The sequence below is a fragment of the Mirounga angustirostris genome, unplaced genomic scaffold (assembly GCF_029215605.1).
Source record: "Mirounga angustirostris isolate CCGP_5_RB_7025 unplaced genomic scaffold, mMirAng1.0.hap1 SCAF_4, whole genome shotgun sequence".
Taxonomy (NCBI): domain Eukaryota; kingdom Metazoa; phylum Chordata; class Mammalia; order Carnivora; family Phocidae; genus Mirounga; species Mirounga angustirostris.
The window spans coordinates 107,128,209-107,147,404 of NW_026991712.1; the positions used below are offsets into that span (position 1 = coordinate 107,128,209).

Genomic DNA, 19,196 nt, shown 5'->3' on the forward strand with positions numbered 1-19,196 from the left:
ACTACCTAGGCTGAAGATGTGACTCTTGACAAAGTACTCTTGCCGGTACTCAATTTTTCTCTGGGAAAGACAGAGTGACCAAATTTTATTTCTAAGGCACTAATAAGAGCTAGAAATTATTTTGGAAACAATAATATGCTTAGCCTGTATCTCTGAGATTTCTGCCACTTGACATGCAGGCTCACATGTAAAATAATAGTGAGAATAACATTCGGTGAGAACTTGCTAGGCACCACATAGTGTACATTCTTTACATATATTGACCCACTCATTTTTTACTTTAGGGCTAGTCCTATTAGCATCACCTCAAGGGAAGGGCTAAATGGTTAGTGGTCTGGGTTCAATACATGAACTAAGAATTAAAAGAGGGGAGGGGCACCTGGGTGGCTCAGTGGGTTATGAGGGGAAGGACAGGGCATGGCAGACACATGAGACTCTGACTCTTGGTTTCTGCACGGAGTCTGCTTGAGATCCTCTCTCCCTCTCCTTTTGCCCCTCCCCCCCACTCGCTCTCTCAAATAAATAAATTAAACCTTTAAAAAAAATAAAGGAAGGGAGATTGATTCTGAACAACATGTAGCAGATGCCCCATTGGATCCAGCTGCCCTGGCATGAGGTTGTGTTCTGGGGACAATGGCGAAGCATGTGAGAATCAAAGAAGAAAAGCCTTGAAATGCAAGCGTAAGGAAACATTGTGGATATGACTGTCATCTGGTCCAGTATGGACATCACCTCAGCAGTGGATAGCTGTTTAGCCAGTGCGGGGACTTGACGGTGAGCCCAGTTATGGTGCTAGTGGACTGATGTGCCTTTTCATTCTCTCCTTCCCCTAACATTGAGGGAAAAAATGACCCTTGAATTGAACTGTGAAAGCCCTTGTTATTCTCAGACAATTCAGGATTAGGATGGGATGCCATTTTTAGGAAATGGATGCTAGACTTCCTGCTGGGGCCAATGCAGTTTCTAGCAACAAGTTGGAAAGGTAAAGCTGGTCTGACTGTATTTATGCCAGAAGTTGGAAGAAGGTCTTACATCTATGAATAGACATTTCTATGGGTCATTACCTTGTCCAGCAATCTCCAGTGAGTTCCCACTGTATATGGTATTAACCTTCAATTCTTCATACCAGCTTCCAATGTTTTTCTAGTTGTTCTTTTGGGATCTAATATAGATCTTTTGTTGGATCTAAGAAGTCTCCTTTCTGTTCCCTGAATATGCTGTGCTTTCTGATTTGAAGCTTTGCTCCTGACTTATTCTGTGGCTTTTGAAAGGAATATCTCTTCCCCTCCCACTATCCAAATTGTACCCTTCCTCCACTAAAACCCCAGGGCCCTTCATGAAGCTTTTCTTTAGTGCATGTGCATCTTTTCTTTCTTTAAATTCCTGTTGCATTTGCTATCTACTTTGTTCCTCTGTTTCCCTGAGAATAAAGTGCTAATTATCATTAATTACCTACTCTGTATATTTATATCTTTTCACCTTAACAAAGCTTTAAATTCCGAGAGGATAGGGCTTCCAAGACTTACCATTTCCTCTGTATTCTCCACAGAGCAACTTTGATCAAAGGAACAAAAACTATGCACTGAATCAGAAGACTTGAATTTCAATCCTGGCTCTGCCATTTCCTAATTGCGACTTTAGGTGACTTTTTTAAGACTTAGCTTCTTCATCCATAAAATGGAATTAAATTGACAATAGCTATCTCACACGGTTACTGTGAATATTAAACACCAGAAGGTATGGGAAATTAAGTGTGCAAAGACCAGACACATGTAAATTACTAAGAATATTTGCTCATAAAATTTTTTTCAAATGAATGACTATTATTATAACCACACTTTTCTAACCACAGGAAGTTATGTCATTTCAGTTCCTTTCTTAGGGATGCCAGAATATCTCAGAACATGTTGACTTCATTTTAAACATCCCCATTAAAATCATGACCTTCCTTCAAAGCGTCATTTGCTTTCCTGCGCAGTCTGGGCCCTGTCGTTAGTCACATCAAAGACGTGCTATCTGTCATGTTTGGATCCTTCCCCCTGCTGATGTACATTTCCCATCTTGCTATATTTGTCATCTATGGCAAACCACTCCAAAATGTCGTGGCAGTTAAAATAGTAATAATCATTTATTATTTCTCATTGCTTTGTGGGTCAAAAACTTAGGAGTATCTCACGATACTGTAGTCAGAGGTCAGGTGTGGCTCTGTTACCCGAAGACTTAACAGGGGCTGGAAGATCCACTTCCAAGGTGGTTTACTCATATAGCTCTTGGCTAGGCATTTCAGTTCCTTTCCCCATGGTCCTCGTCCTGCTTGAGTTTCCTCCTGGAATTGTAGAGGAGGAAAAAATCTTTTTTCCTTCTACCCTTCTAGGTTCTAGGCTCGGACCCCTGTAACAAAAGAAGATTAACAAGAGATAAACAAGTTTATTAACATGTATATCTTGTATATACATGGGAAATATTTGGGGTTGAGTAATTCAAAGAGGTGGCTAGAATTGGAGTTTAAATACCATCTTTAGCTAAAACAGAAGAAGGGTTTGGGGGAGGCCAGTTATGGGAAGATGAATAGGAAAGCGCAGTAAATAAGTGTAAGGTTTATTACGTAGATTTAAGTGTCTTCTCCATTGATAAGAGTCTTTTGTGGTTTAGAGTGATCTTCCTGGTACAAATAGGGAGACATCTTTACAGATGGAGATTTTCTTTATAAATATAAATTTGCCTTACCAAAGGATAACTTCTACTCCATTTTCAGAGCTTCTCTTGTGTTTACTGTTTCTCAAAATAATCTTGAAGCCAAGGAGACATGTTTTGAGGTGGTGCATTCTGGTCTCCTACTGTATGATACTTGGCTTCCCCCCAGAGTGAATGAACTGAGAGAAACTGAAATGCTTTTTATGACCTAGTCTTAGAAGTCACACACTGTCACTTTTGCCATATTGTACTAGTCACCCGGGGCAGGAATAATTCAGTTGGGTGGTGGTGGGATAGTGGTGGTTATCATCAGAGGCCATCTTTGAGACCAGAAACCAATGGTTTCTGTTTCTCCTATTTGAAAAATCTATTAATCCCCTTCCACAAGATCCCTGAATCTCATGCTATTACAGTATCAGCTCAAAGTCCAAAACGGCATCATTTAGGTCAGATCTGGGTAACGCTCCTTAATAATGTTCCTCAAGATCTGAAGACCTGTGAACTAAGGGGACAAGTTTTCCGTCCCCTTAATGCCCAGTATCCAACAATTAAGGGAAAGGCATAGGATAATAGCAATCCAGCTCTTCAAAAAGGAGAGAAAACAGGCGTCACACAGTGGTCTATGGTCTGTGGCAATTCTACAATCCAGCTAGGCCCACACTGCCAGTTCCTTGATTACGGCTCGACTCTATTGCCTGGGAAGGATTCTCCAAGACTCTTGCCTCTGCTCTCTGGGCTCCTGATTCTAACTTCTGAGTCTTCCTTTTTCCTATGAAATGACTAGTATTTGCAGCTGAGTGGTTTTTTTCAACCTGCTTCTCGCCCAAGGTGTTTGGGGATTCAAAGCTCTCTCATTTTGTACTGTCTCCGTCCTTTTAAATCCAAGAAGACATAATTCTTTTTAAAGTTTTGTGAGTTTTTTTAAAAAAATATTTTATTTATTTATTTGACAGAGAGAGACAAAGCAAGAGAAGGAACACAAGCAGGGGGAGTGGGAGAGGGAGAAGCAGGCTTCCCGCGGAGCAGGGAGCCCGATGCGGGGCTCGATTCCAGGACTCTGGGATCATGACCTGAGCCGAAGGCAGACGCTTAACGACTGAGCCACCCAGGCGCCCCAAAGTTTTGTGAGTATTTAATGAATAGATTTATAATCCAGTCTATTAGACTGAAGCTACACAAACACATTTTTTCAAGATAGACTCCCCTTCACCTTGATCTTCCTACAAGGTTACTGAGAGATGTCATCCAGAAAATCAAGAGCCACAGTGACAGGCAAATGAGTGTTTACTTAGGATTAAAGGATTGCAATTCAGGGAGCACAATTCATTTAGATACCTAAATAGTGCTCCTGCTTACAGGAGAAAGCAAGGGGTTTTTATGAGGAAAAGGAAGCAGAGTCAGGGGACTGCATAAGTTAAGAAGAGAAAAAAATGTTTTCTATGTGTGTTTACAAGCTAAGCTACTCTGGGTTATACATCGACTGACCACTGATTCTATTTTCAGAAAGTCCACAACCATCAGTCTTGTGATCAGGATGTCTGTTCTGCTGACTTCTCAAACAATTGCTTAAAACAAGTGCCATTTTGCCTGGTCCAAAGGTTTAGGCCCAGTTCAAACAAAGGTGGATAAGGTAGTTTCTCTATAGTAGTTTCTCTGACTTTATTTTAAAATGGCACCAGTCATGTCAATTTTTCACCAAGACATAACCTTTAAGAGTCTTGGAGGGATTTTTGCTTAAAGGAGCAAATCTGTGTTTCTTAGTCTTAGACCTTAGAGGACCTTTTGTCTGACTGAGTAGTTTTTCTAGGTACTGCCTGAGATCTTTCTAAGGCCTTAAGAAAGGATCGTATGGTTCTCCACTGGATTTGGTCTTTGTCCTGAAGTGATTTCTTAATTTGAGAATCTTGGGAAGGCTGAGAATGGGAGAGTTTCATTTTTGAACTCAGCAAGTCTTGGCTTCTTTATATTTAAACGTTTTTCTTCAGCTCATCTCTCCTCTCGTATTTTACTGTAAGGAGCAAAAAGAAGCCAGGTGGGACTTGTAGCAACCTGCTGGAAATCTCCTTAGCTAGATCCTCTAGCTCATTAGATACGTTTTCTACTTTGCCCATTACTGCAGGCCACAGTACTCCTAACATTTCTGCCACTACATAGCAAGGACACGCTTTCCTCCAGCTTTCAATAACATTTCTCACACTTCCTTTTTTTCTTTTTCTCTTAAAAATAGACTTTATTTTTAGAACAGTTTTAGGTTCACAACAAAATTGTGCAGAAAGTAGAGTTCCCAGGGGCCTTCATCCCCATGATGTAGTTTTGGAATATAGGTGAGGTTTGGTGGGGTGGGGTCTGGAGCCGAGGGCTGAGAAAGAATTCTTGAGACCTCTTTGGTGCAAAAAGGTGGTTTTATTAAAGCATGGGGACAGGACCCCTGGGCGGAAAGTCCTGCACTGGGGTTGTGAGGAGCAATTGGTTATATACTGTGGGGTTGGGGGAGGTAAGGAAAAAGGGAGGTTTTCAAAAAAACTTTCTTATGCTAAAGAGAACCTACAAGATCCTGGAGGCCTTGCCATTGTCAAGGTTGTTTTTCCCTCTAGCAAGGCATTTAACATTAAGACAGTTGGGGGCTTCCTGGAGGAGATGTCACACATGTCCCACCCAGGAGGGCGGGGGTGAGGTTGCAGGGTGTCAGTTTGTGCTTTGTCCTCAGTTAGCCTTCTGCTCCTTCATCACCCACACAGACACAGCTTGCCTACCATCAGCATCCCCCACCACAGTGGTATATTTTTTACAATCGACAAACCTACATTGACACATTACCATCCAAAGTTCATAGTTTACCTTAGGGTTCACTCTTGGTGTTGTATATTCTATAGGTTTTGTCAAATGTATGGTGACATGTATCCACCATTATAGTATCATGCAGTGTAATTTCACTGCCCTGAAAATCCTCTGTGCTCTGTTTATGCCTCCCTTCCCCCTAATCACTGATTTTTTACTGTCTCCATAGTTTTGCTTTTTCTAGAATGTCATACAGTTGCAATCATAAGTATGTAGCCTTTTCAAACTGGGTTCTTTCACTTAGTGATATGCATTTAAATTTCCTCCATGTCTTTTCATGGCTTGATAGCTCATTTCTTTTTGGTATAGAATAATATTCAATTGTCTGGATGTACCACAGTTTATTTACACATTCAGACACTGTTTTTTATTTTTATTTATTTTATTTTATTTTCACTCACTATCTTTTAAACTCTTACTGAAGCACATCAGGCTTTCATAGCAGTCTCTTCCAAGTCTTTTAGGTTCTTAAAAACATTTTTCTCAAGGTCCTTCCAGTTTCTGTCTATCACCCCATCTCAAGCCACTCACATTTTATTTTATTTTATTATATTATTTATTTATTTTTAAAATTTTATTTATTTATTTGACAGAGAGAGACAAAGCGAGAGAAGGAACACAAGCAGGGGGAGTGGGAGAGGGAGAAGCAGGCTTCCCGCCGAGTAGGGAGCCTGACGCGGGGCTCGATCCCAGGACCCTGGGACCATGACCTGAGCCGAAGGCAGATGCTTAACGACTGAGCCACCCAGGCACCCCAAGCCACTCACATTTTAAATTTTTGTTAGAGTAGCATCCATTTCCAGGTACCTAAATCTATATCAGTTAGGATCTGATCAGAGAACCATTATCTTTCTCTATGTCTGTGTCATGTTTGTGTCCTATGTTCATATCCATATCCACACTACGCCACATCCTCATCCATGTCCACATCCTCATTTTCATCCATACCCAGATCCATACCATATCTATATCTACATCTATATCCATGTCCATATCCACCTATCATCTATATCATCTGTATCTATCTCAGTATCCCTTAGTATATAAACATCAACACACAAAAGGAATTTATTTTAGGGATTTGACATCACGCAATTGTGAGAGCTGATTGCACAATTTACATGAAGCTTTTATTTCTTTGTCTGGTAATGGAGCCTGAAGTTCTCAGAAGAGGCAGTTGAAGGCGAAAAAACACTGAAATGGCCTTGAGTCAGTCCCTTCCTGATTCCCTTTAACTCAGGTGATGGGCATATCTTGCAAGAGAAGCTGGCACTCTTTGTCACAGAGCTAAACGTGCACCTGGCCCAGGATCCGTAGAAGCTGAAGTGGGAGATCTATCTGGAGATGGAGAAGTTGTTCACTTGGCTGCTACCCTGTGCCACCCAAGAGAACAGCATGGAAGCATGATGTCCAGGAGCTGCAGCTATACCTTGAGCCTGACATTGACCTTCCCAGCACAAAAGGAAGATGACTGCTCCTCCTCTTTTGCCTTTCAAATGCTGTCTTTTGTGCTTCAAAGTCACCTAGTCCTACGTAGAGAAGGGAACTCTGGGAGATTTAGCCAAGCTGACATAATACAAATCTACCACACTTGCCTATGTTCTTGTCTTTCCCCATCCCATACATTCTTTATTTCTTTTTTTTTAAAGATTTTATTTATTTATTTGAGAGAGAGAATGAGAGAGAGCACATGAGAGGGGGGAGGGTCAGAGGGAGAAGCAGACTCCCTGCTGAGCAGGGAGCCCGATGCGGGACTCGATCCCAGGACTCCAGGATCATGACCTGAGCCGAAGGCAGTCGCTCAACCGACTGAGCCACCCAGGCGCCCCATTCTTTATTTCTTTTTAACTGCAAGATAAGATGCAAAATTTTTGCATATTGTGTTAACTAAACTCAATGGAATCTTTGTTATTATATGACAGTTTTAAAAAATTTTTTGAAGTTTTGAAGTTTTTTTGAACTGTTTGTTCAACTTGTATTTAGTCCTCAATGAATTCCTTACAGTCTTTTTCTAGTCTCATCAAACCCTTACTTTTTCCTCATGCTTCTCTCTCCTGTTGCTGAAGTTTTTTTTTTTTTTAAAGATTTTATTTATTCATTTGAGAGAGAGAGCATGAGCCGGGGGCTAGATGTGGGTCTTGATCCCAAGACCCCAAGATCACGTCTTGAGCCAAAGGCAGATGCTTAACTGACTGAGACACCCAGGCATCCTTTCTCCTGTTACCAATGTTAATTAAAGTAAAGGGATGTAGGCTAGATCTGTGGTTCTCAAACTTTAGGGTGATTGAGACTCAGCTAGAGGCCTTATGAAGACAGAGATTGCTGGGTCCCACCCCCAAGATTTTTAATTCCACAGGCCTAGGGAGATGAGAAGAATGTCCTTCTGGCAAGTTCCAATGTGAGGCCAGACTGCAAAGGTTTTAGTGGTGAGCTAAGGATGGGGATGGAGATTGAACCAAGGTAGGCTGAGCATAGTACTATGGTAATAACAGGGTTTTGGGGAGAGACCCCGTGTTTTAAACATTTGGATGGCTCCCTTGGCCCTGGTGTCATACAACTTGCCTGCTACATCTAGGGTTAGCTTTACGGGTTTCTAGGAAGATCTTAAACCTATTCCATGTGTATTTTGGTTTTAGCAAAAAAAACCACACAAAAAACAACCCCCCCCCCCCCACAAAACAAAACAAAACAACAAGACATACTGGAATAAATGCATATCCAGACCCTTGATGAGATGGTGAAGACATGCGGAAAAGAAGTTCAGATCTTACCAACTTGATGTAGCCATCTGGAGATTACTTTCTTGTGGAGCTGTTTCATGTTTGTGGCAGCTGATGTCAGGCCTATAAATGCTGCAAATCCACAGGGAAAATTTTTATACTTAAAAAAAATGATTTTCCCAATTTTTACTCATATGTGGGCAAGAATATTTGTTCTGACTGTACCTGAGATTCACATCCATACTTGAGCCTCTGCCTTCTCTGACATTGAGTAGTTCTGATGTAAGTGAGCAAGAGGCAGTTTTAGCAAAAGACACAGACAGGTATGATAAACTTTAAAGTGGCTTCACTTGCTAATAAAAAGGACAGTAGACCTAGGAGTCAGGAGACAAGTTCTAGCTCCAGGTCTGCTATTAACATGCTGCAAGATTTGAGCAAGTTGCTTAAATTATCTGGTCTCAGTTTTCTAGACTGTAAAATAAAGGGGATGGATGAGATAATTTCAAAGGTACCAAATCTAAAATTCAATGACAGTTTTAATTGGAAAACAGGTTCATTAAGCAACAGGATTGATGTCTTTATTCTGAGAAGTAATACAGAGACATATTAGAAATGAACAAATTTTGAAAAATAGATTGAAATGGTCTGTTGTAGCTTCAGAACTTTAATCAGATTCTTACAGGACAAACTAATCTCCTAACTGGTTTTAGGTGAGTTGAACTTTTTGAGGAAGGTTGAGAGGGCTGGTTGTACTCCCAGGCACGACCGTCTCTTGTTTTATGTGATTTCCTCTCATGGGTCAATGTCAACAACCGGGCACATACAAAGAAAGCCATTGAGTTAAGGTTTCAATGCATAAGTGACTGTGGCAGGGTAAGTTTTGGTGGTGGAATTTGATAAAGCATCTTGATTGTTTACTTATGACCTTCATCATATTGAAACTTAATTATAAATAGCTCTGAACAAATTTGACATTGAATGTCCTCTGAAGGCATCCTGTTGGAATTTAGTTACATCACTTAGTGATGATAACAGCCTGAAACAATTTTTAACCTAATTTTTTCAATTTAAAGACATTGAAAATGTAAATTTTTATTTAGTGTTTTTGGGAATGGAAGATGAATTCAAAAATAGCTAATTTTTTTCCCCAAGGAGAAATGAAGATTTATAAGCAAAATGTAGATGAAAGAACTCTCTTCTTACTTTTACTATTTTAACTAGTGAGAAGGAGAAACCCAGAACAATCCGTCTGAGAGAGGGATGTGGATTTATAGGGCTTTGATGAGACAGGTAGGCCAATTCTTAAAAAACTACGGATAGAGGTTGTTTTTGACTCACTCCTCCTATCTCCTTTATTTATTTCCAAACAGTTTAATAAGGGTCTGCCAAGTGTAAGGAACCTATGTGATGGAGCCTATTTCAATTCCTTTGTGTTTTTCAGCTAGGATATAAATACATGTGATGAATTTTTAATGGCAACATGACAAAGTAGAAAAGAGCCCTGAAGTGAGCATGGTCCAAGAGGAGGAGATTTAAGGAGTCTTTAAAATTGTAATCAATCAGGGATGCCTGGGTGGCTCAGTTGGTTAAGCATCTGCCTTAAGCTCAGGTCATGATCCCAGGGTCCTGGGATCGAGTCCTGCATTGGACTTCTTGCTCAGCAGGGAGCCTGCTTGTCGCTCTGCCTGCCACTCCACCTGCTTGTGCTCTCTTTGTCTCTGACAAATAAGTAAATAAAATCTTAAAAAAAATCATAATCATCCAGGGGCGCCTGGGTAGCTCAGTTGGTTGAGCACCTGACTCTTGGTTTGGGCTCAGGTCATTATCTCAGGGTTGTGAGATGGAACCCTTGCATGGAGCCCCACATGGAGATTCCCACTCAGCGTGGAGTCTGCTTATTTCTCTCTCTCCCGCATCTGTCTGCCCCTCCCCCAATAAATAAATAAATAATCTTAAAAAAATTGTGATCATCCAAGTGTGTGTGATTTTTTTGTTTGTATTTTCAATTTTTAGAAATGGAATGGTTCCACAATAATATTGAGCATATAATATTAGTTTTCTTCTCCCATTTTACAAAAGTTTGTAGACAAGTATCATTATCTCTATTTTTTTTTTTTTTTTGAAGAAAATACTTGAGACTTTTATTGAGAATATAAAAAGAATTTTTAAAAAACTAAAAAATGGGCAAAGGATCTTAATAGGCATTTCTCTAGGAAATATATACACATAACCAATAAACACTTGAGAAGATATTCAGTATCATTAGTCATCCAGAAAATGCAAATCAAAAATACAATGAGATAGCACATCACATCCATTAAGAACCTAGAAATAGAAGTCAGATAATAACCAGTACTTTCAAGAATGTGAAGCAATTGAAATTTTCAAACAGTGATGGTGGGAAATATAAAGTGGTACAGCCTCTTTGTAAAACAGTCTGGCAGTTCCTCAAATGATTACGCATAGAGTTACAATATGAACCAGTCATTCTACCTGAGGTATATATCCAAGAGAAATGAAAACACACATTCACACAAAATCTTATACGTAGATGTTTGTAGCAGCAATTCACAATAGTCAAAATATGGTACACTCCAACTGTTCATCAACTAATGAATGAATAAACAAAACGTGGTATATTCATACAATGCAGTATTATTCAGCAATAAAAATAAATGAAATACAGATGCATGCTACAACATGGTAGAACCCTGAAAATATTCTATAATGCCCATTCACAAAAGACCATATATGGTATGATTCCACTACATGAAATGTTCAAAATAAACAAATCTAGAGAGTCATAAAGCAGTGTGTCATTATCTCTATTTTTTAAATTAAAAAAAAAATGGCTGAGCCTCATTGTTTAAATAATTTATCCAAGATCAAAAACCTAGTGAGTGGTGAAAAAGGGATTCACACTCAGGTCTACTAATAGGAAATCTCATCTATCACACCTTATTTCCACTGATTCTAGGTCCAGGAACAGGGTAGATTACTAGATGTAGCCCCTTAAATCAGAAGCCTCTTCATTAATCTGGACCATTAGAAAAGTCCATTTTATATAAAAACTGCAAAGAAGCTTTTGACTATCATGCTCCTCCCTGCTTTTCCCCTACTGTATCCTCATCCCTGACAAATAAGGGGAGAGGAATTTATAGAATTGTAGTCTTTGCAAAACCAAGCTGGCTGATTTAGGAGACTATCACCCTAAAAACAGATCCTGTTGGAAGGAAAACTATGCACAGTTCCACAAAGCGCCCTTGCCATGCCTTGATTAGTGGTTAAGATATGATCTTGACAGGACCTGCTATATAACTTTCAGTGTTCAGTACAAAATGAAAACGAGGGGCCCCTTGTTCAAAAGTTATTAGGAACTTCAAGACAGAGACAGCAGAGCATGAAACCAAATGTGGGGCCTTTGTCAGTGTGGAGCCCTGGGTGTCTGCACAGGTTGCATACCTGTGAATTTGGTTCTGGATCTTGAACTCAAAGAAAGAATTACCTCTCCTGGTTCTTTTTATTGATCTACATTGAAGATAGCTTGATATACAGGTTATAGGTTATCTCTATTAATAAGGTTGTGGAATGAAGAGTAAAGGTGACATTAAATTTTTTAAAATTTTAGTCTGCATGATATTTACAGACACAAATAAGCTCTACAATGGTTTTCTATCATTTTGTCCTTTTCTGGTGGGGGGCAAAGACAAGAGTGGGAAAATGTATTTTAATAAACGGATAATGAATCCACAATGAGCTCAGCTGTTCAGAAACTATATATGATTTCATGGACAGAGGAGGTAATAGCAACATAAAAATGCATTTTATTTATATTGACACTCTAATATTTTTTCCATGTTCTCTCTTTGGATGAGAGGACAAAAGGTAGGCTGCACATAAATTACACAGTTGAGTAGTTGAAAATGCCTACTTAGGGCGCCTGGGTGGCTCAGTTGGTTAAGCGACTGCCTTTGGCTCAGGTCATGATCCTGGAGTCCCGGGATCGAGTCCCGCATCGGGCTCCCTGCTCGGCGGGGAGTCTGCTTCTCCCTCTGACCCTCCCCCCTCTCATGTGCTCTCTCTCTCATTCTCTCTCTGTCAAATAAATAAATAAAATAAAATCTTAAAAAAAAAAAAGAAAATGCCTACTTAATTGTCTTTAGACTTTCTGGAGCTGTAGGGAAAAGTAAAAAAATGAAAGAAACAGCCTTGCCTTTTGAAGAACTGACGAGTTAGTTTACATTTCAGGAAACAGATTTAGAAAAATACCCAAGAAAGTATGTAGCTGAACTTGAAGAAGATTGAGGACGATATAAGAATAACTTCCTAATTTTTTAGGAACAATTTACCTAAACCAGAAATTCAATGGAAAGAGTGTCATGTAAAATATATGACATAGAAAAGAAGGGCTTTGCTAATAATTCTGAGAGACCATCACTTAATTTTTCTTAAAATTAATAGCCTAGTGCTCTTATATTTGAGATACATGAGGCTTTAAAGTAGGACAGAGAAGTTGCTCATTAGTATTTGCAGAAGTTTGAATGTGCTTTGTAGAGAATTACCACATTCTTCATTTGAAATTAGTTTGTCATTATGAATTACCTACATTGGCTACAAATACCCTCAAGACAAAAAGCGCTTTAACCTGGTAATTTTTGTATGTAAGTAATGCAACACTATTCACAGATAATGTTAGCTGAACAATAATTGACCCAAGGCCCTCCAGTCATGAATTATTGTAGACATTTTTAGAGAGGCTTTTAACTAGCATGGTTTTAAAAATTATGATAATACACTATTAATGCTACAATCTCATTTATAGCTGAATTGGTTTAAGAATGTTTTTTATTCTGCAGTCTATATTATAGTATTTTAAAAGGTCCCTGAAGATAGTTTGGCAGTTTCTCATAAAGCTAAACATAGATTTACAAGATGACCCAGCAATTACACTCCTAGGTATTTCCTAACCGAGATACCACCTCACACCAGTCAGAATGAATTGAGACTTATAATCAAACACAAACCTGCCTGTGAATGTCTATAGAAGTTTTATTCATAATCACTAAAAACTGATGTTTTTCAGCTGGAAAATGGATAAACTGTGGTATATCCATTCAATAGTACACTCCTCAGCAATAAAAAGGAATGAGCAATTGATTTACCCAGCAACATGATGAATCTTAAAAACACATTCTACAAGTGAAAGAAGCTAGCTCCCATGGGCTACATATCGTGTCATTCCATTCATATCACATTCTGGAAAAGGCAAAACTGCAGTGGCAGAAAACAGATCAGGGTTGCCAGGGGTTGGCTGATGGGGGCAGTTGTTGACTACAGAGAGGATATACAGGAAAAATTTAGGGTGATAGAACTGTTCTGTATGCCATTGGGATGGTAGATGTATAACCTTATGTGTTTTTCAAAATCTATGGAACTGCACATCACATATAGTGAACTTTAATCTATGCAAATTGTAAAAAAAAGTCCACCAGGATATTAGAGATTCCCAAGATGGAATGCAGACTTTGACCAATGATTCTAACTATAGTACAAATGTACAACATAACAACACCAGTGTATGGGGGAAAAAAAGCTGATCTAAGTTGGAAAATGGAGTTTTGGCTCAAAACTGTTAAAAGTGAAGACAAAAGAACTATATACATACTGTATTCTAGGTGATTTTGTTTTTCAAGGAGGTATGGGTTAACAATTATGAAACTGCTTTACATTTACACTGATACTGAACAAAGTAAGTGGGTAGTGGATGGTGGGTGCCATATTTCTCACTGTTGGAGTGGGAGGTTACAAGAGGGGAAGGCTAGAATGAATCCTATGGTCCTGGATTAGAGTTGAAGACATCAGTCTGAATTCACATAGGGCTTAATATACACCCAGATGGGTTAATATAGAAAAAAATTTAGACATGTGTTCTACATATAGGTTAACATACATATATTACTTAGCTTTGTCCACTAAGAGTCTAAGAAGCAGTGATATCCCAGGAGACATAAGCACCATCCGTGCACATACCTTGGTTTCTAAATGTCATTTTGCTATACAAGCAGCTAGGAGTCCTTGGATAAATGGTTGATTGCAGGACTGGGCAGGGAAAACACAAGACAAGCCTGGAGCATCTCATGGGACCAAAAAGTAAGGACATGCTCAAAAAGTAAAGGATTGAGTGTGTCAAAGGGACAGGAGCTAAACTGAAGGAATGCACATTGACCAAAGTAGAATAATCTGAGCCCCAAGATAAATAGCATAATATAGTATTATACTATGAAATACAAAGGAGATATACATATATTAATAATCATATACATAAATGATTGAATAAAAAAGTAAATAAGGAAGAAAAGACAAATCTTTCTAGCAGAATTCCAAATAATTTAGGTAAGTACTTTCTTTTCCCCTTTTTAAATGTGGTTGGACTTACGGACTCACTTTCAAAGGAAAGAGTAAGGAATGAGAAAAATAATAACTTTATTGTAGAGAAACCTGGCAAACCCTACTGTAACCATGTGATCAAGGTTATCACCACCAATGTCAGGTGCAAATCACATACCCTTGATACGATGTAATGAGAAGGGCGCTTCACCTCTGTGGCATTCTTTCCAAAAACCCATAATCCCCGTCTAATCATGAGAAAAACGCTGGACAAAGCCAATTTTGAGGATACTGTATAAAATACATACTCCTTTAAACTCTAAAGGTCATGAAAAATGAAGAAAGACTGAGAAACTGTCACAGACCAGAGGGCACTAATGTGATGTGATGACTACATACAGTGTGGTACCCTGGTTTGGGTTCTAGAACAGAGAAAGAACCCTGATGGGAGAATGAGATTGAAATCTGAAAAAAAGTCTAGAGTTTACTTTGTAATAATGTACCAATCTTGGCTTCTTAGTCTTGAGAAATGTCCCATGGTAAGATGGTAACATTTAAAGGAAACTGAAACTGGGTAAGGGAGATATACTAGAACTCTCTGTACTATCCTCACTACTTGTCTGTAATCTTAAAGATATTAAAACATAACAAATTTATTTAAAAAAACTGCCCTGTTGTTAAAATATGAATTGATTAGTTAGTTGTTGAATTTATTCAAGAGATAGCTGCTGAAGCCTACAATCTCTAGTCACTGATAAAACAATGAACATGTCAGATGCTGTCCTGTCCTCCTGAACTTAGAGTTGAGTGGTGGATAAAGACAATAGGGAAGTTCAAAACAATCTGATAAGCACTTTGAGAAAGTGCCAGAGGTTTAAAAAATATTTTTTCCCCTATATTGAAATTAACAGACATGTGCATTAACTAGATCCTGGAACATAGAAAACATATTAGTCCAAAAATAATATTGATTATTTTTTATATTGGGTAATCCTTAAACTCTGAATGATTTGCCAAGTATTTCAAAGGTTTTTATCGGGGAAATTTGGGGATATTCTTTAATTTATTATACTTTGTCCATCAAAGAATTACTGCCTTACCAGGTAGAGAGCTGTTTCCTTTTTTCAAATACAAAATGGAAAATCAGAGCATACATACTTTAGAATATCTTTCAATTTTAAAAGTTAGTGAGCTTTGTCAAATATGTGACATTTTCTTGCCTGTTTATTAAACCAATGATAAAAGTTTACTTATCGATCATATAAAAATAAACATGATCATGTTTTCCCTTCATCATCAAGATTCCTATTTCTTCAGTTTATCTGAAATAGAAAAATGTATCCCAAAGAAGGAAGATATTCTCACAGTGAAAAAGGGAAAAAAAACCCATATATTCTCATACCTCAAAAGAATGAAAAACCTTGTAACCTTCCTAAGAAGACGGGGCCCTGAAATGCAGGCCCCAAATCACAGACTCTACACTTGCACCCCTAGTCAGGCTATCCTAGCTCTCCCAAACCTCAGGAATGGGTATTTTAAAAGGAAATACTTTTTTGTGGATTTGCAATTTCTCTCTGCAAAGAAATTCATTATCAGTTTGAAAGCGCTTGTGGGGTTAAAAGTCAAGACTTACTTGGGAACGCTGGATGATAGACATCCCGTGTCTCTCTCTTGTTGAGAGGTAATCTCACAAAGGATTCATAGTCTACAGCTGCACATGGAGGCGGCTTCTCTGAGGGGCTCAAACTTGTATGTACGGCAAGTGGAGAGATTGGACGAGTGAATAAGACACATTATGGACAGTCCTGACATCCGCGCCTATAGTTACAGACAGAGAGGTTTCAGAACCAGAGGCTGGAATCTGAAGTGAGAATGAAAAACCACAAGGCGGGAGTTCCCAAGAATGGGAAGGAAGGGGGAGGGACAGTGGCCAGATTTCCTCTAAAGTAGAAGAGACAATAGAGAAGGTATTTCTAATGGGGTAGGAGGACAAAAACAAAACAAACCAAACCAGAGAGCAAAGCAAACCAAACTGAACTATTTTTGGTGGAAGCAAACCTGTTACATATCACTCTTTTGAAAATTACCTCATTGCTGGATTATTTCATTTAGGCTTCTCTTTTCCCTCCCTGCCACTGATTTCTCTCTCTTTCAGTTTATTCTGCAAAGTACTTCCTAAATGACCTTCCAAAGACATCTTAGTGACAATATAAACTTCATGATCAAAAACTTTCCATGACTTGTCATTGTCCCAGAAAGAAAATCCAAACACTTCAACTTTGGTTTTCAAATCTTTAGATCATTAAGCAAATCACAAAATTTTCTTGGGCATTGTTTTTTTTTTCATCCATAAAATGACATTGACATATAGAAGCTCATAGATTATCTTAGTAGCCTAGGGCAGATATGTATATCTAATCATTTTTAAATGGTTCAAAAGTAGTATTTTGCTATATCTAACTATTATCTATCTCTCTATCATCTCTCTCTCAGTAGAATTAGTGGTAGTTTGTATTTAGGGTGGATACAAATACAGGGTGTGAATTGTTCTGGTTTCCAATGTTACATTGATTTACCTATACAAGTGGTTTTGATTTTAGTTACCTCGATTGAAACATGCAAAATAAACAAACCTAATAGCCAAGAGAAAAATAATCACATTTCTACTATTTATTTGGACTTAGACCAATTCTTTTTTTTTTTTTTTAAGATTTTATTTATTTATTTGACAGAGAGAGACACAGCAAGAGAAGGAATACAAGCAGGGGGAATGGGAGAGGGAGAAGCAGGCCTCCCGCGGAGCAGGGAGCCCGATGCGAGGCTCCATCCCAGGACCCCGGGATCATGACCTGAGCCAAAGGCAAACGCTTAACGACTGAGCCACCCAGGTGCCCCGGACTTAGACCAATTCTGACAACAATAAAAAATGAGAATGCTTTTAGGTGCCTGCTATATATTTTCAGGAGATTTAGTAAATAATTGGTTTAACTTAGTCTTGTCTTGTGATCTTCAAAAATCTTTCCAGCAACCCCCCTGATAGCATCTGCTTCCAGTACGGTTAATTATAAAACAATTAGGTTCTAATGAGGCTTTTGCTTCCTTACCCTGTTTACCAGCACAGTTTCAACATCCTTCTATTGATACGAAACGTGTGGAAACTTCATTTTTTTTCCTTTTCTTTTAAATCTTGATTCTGGAAGCCCTGGTAGAATAGTTAACGAGATTTCTTAAGAGTGAATAGGGAAGTCTTTTTTTCTCTTTTGGTTTTGATGGTACACAAATTAACTCGTTTCCTCTCCTGAGCTGGGAATTCCGAAAAAGGAACCTGTTGGAAATATGAACATTCCTGTTCTTCCTGACTCTTAGTTTCTTTAGAAAATGTTTACGTTACATAACTTTTACTAAGAGGAGAATGGAGGTAGGATTTACCAAGCGTGGTTGTTAATGAAGAACAACATAGAATCACTAATCACGTGACGAACAATATAAACAGCATTGCTTACAGAAATGGTGTAAGTCCAAAGAAGAATTTTAAGTTTAACTCAGGTTGCCACTGAAAGAAGGATATCAATAGTTGCCAGGTACCTACTATGTGTCAGGCATGATGTGAGGCATCCCCCCCCCCATATTACATCTCATCTAATTCTTTTTTTTTTTTTTTAAAGATTTTATTTATTTATTTGAGAGAGAGAATGAGAGAGAGAGCACATGAGAGGGGGGAGGGTCAGAGGGAGAAGCAGACTCCCTGCCGAGCAGGGAGCCCGATGCGGGACTCGATCCCGGGACTCCAGGATCATGACCTGAGCCGAAGGCAGTCGCTTAACCAACTGAGCCACCCAGGCGCCCTCATCTCATCTAATTCTTAGTGTAATCCTATGGCTGGGTAGTTTTTCAATATAGATTATCAGAGATAAGGAAGTTGAGATTTAGGGAATTTTAATAACATGTTCAAGATCACACATTTACTGAATTTCCGGGCTTAGATTGGAAACCACTTTTGTGTGATGCAAAACTGGGATGCAATTTCTGCTATAGCACACTGTCTTTGTTGGTGTTTTTATATACACCAGAGTCTGGTTTCCTGCCTTATGGAACTAGCTTAGTAATCTCAATTTTTCAGGAATGAACGGGCTAGGGGCACCTGGGTGGCTCAGTTGGTTAAGCAACTGACTTCGGCTCAGGTCATGATCTCAGGGTCCTGGGATGAGCCCCTCGGTGTCGTCGGGCTCCCCACTGAGCGGGGGAGTCTGCTTGTCCCTCTGCCCACCCCCTCCCCCCAGTTGGTTCTCTCTCTCTCTCTTTCAAATACATAAATAAAAATCTTTAAAAAAAAAAGAATGAGGGGCGCCTGGGTGGCTCAGTTGGTTAAGCGACTGCCTTCGGCTCAGGTCATGATCCCAGGGTTCTGGGATCGAGTCCCACATCAGGCTCCCTGCTCGGCGGGGAGTCTGCTTCTCCCACTCCCACTCCCCCTGCTTGTGTTCCTGCTCTCGCTGTCTCTGTCTCTGTCAAATAAATAAATAAAATCTTAAAAAAAAAAAAAAGAATGAATGGGCT

The 19,196-nt window shown here is 39.1% G+C and overlaps 2 long non-coding RNA genes across 2 annotated transcripts in view; one reads left to right on the forward strand and one right to left on the reverse strand.

The window, feature by feature from the left end:
• LOC129046448 (uncharacterized) overlaps positions 1–8,305 on the forward strand; it is a 33,680-nt gene extending 25,375 nt beyond the window's left edge. Inside the window, exons 2-3 of the long non-coding RNA XR_010410820.1 lie at positions 3,648–3,818; positions 6,773–8,305. This is a non-coding gene — a long non-coding RNA (uncharacterized LOC129046448). The remainder of the gene's footprint in view (positions 1–3,647; positions 3,819–6,772) is intronic.
• Positions 1,325–16,533, reverse strand: LOC123859350 (uncharacterized). The gene is made up of 3 exons (XR_006794436.3): positions 16,273–16,533; positions 8,304–8,384; positions 1,325–2,391 (listed from the first exon to the last, which is right to left on the reverse strand). It is a non-coding gene; the product is annotated as an uncharacterized LOC123859350 (long non-coding RNA).
• Positions 16,534–19,196: the final 2,663 nt, after the last annotated feature.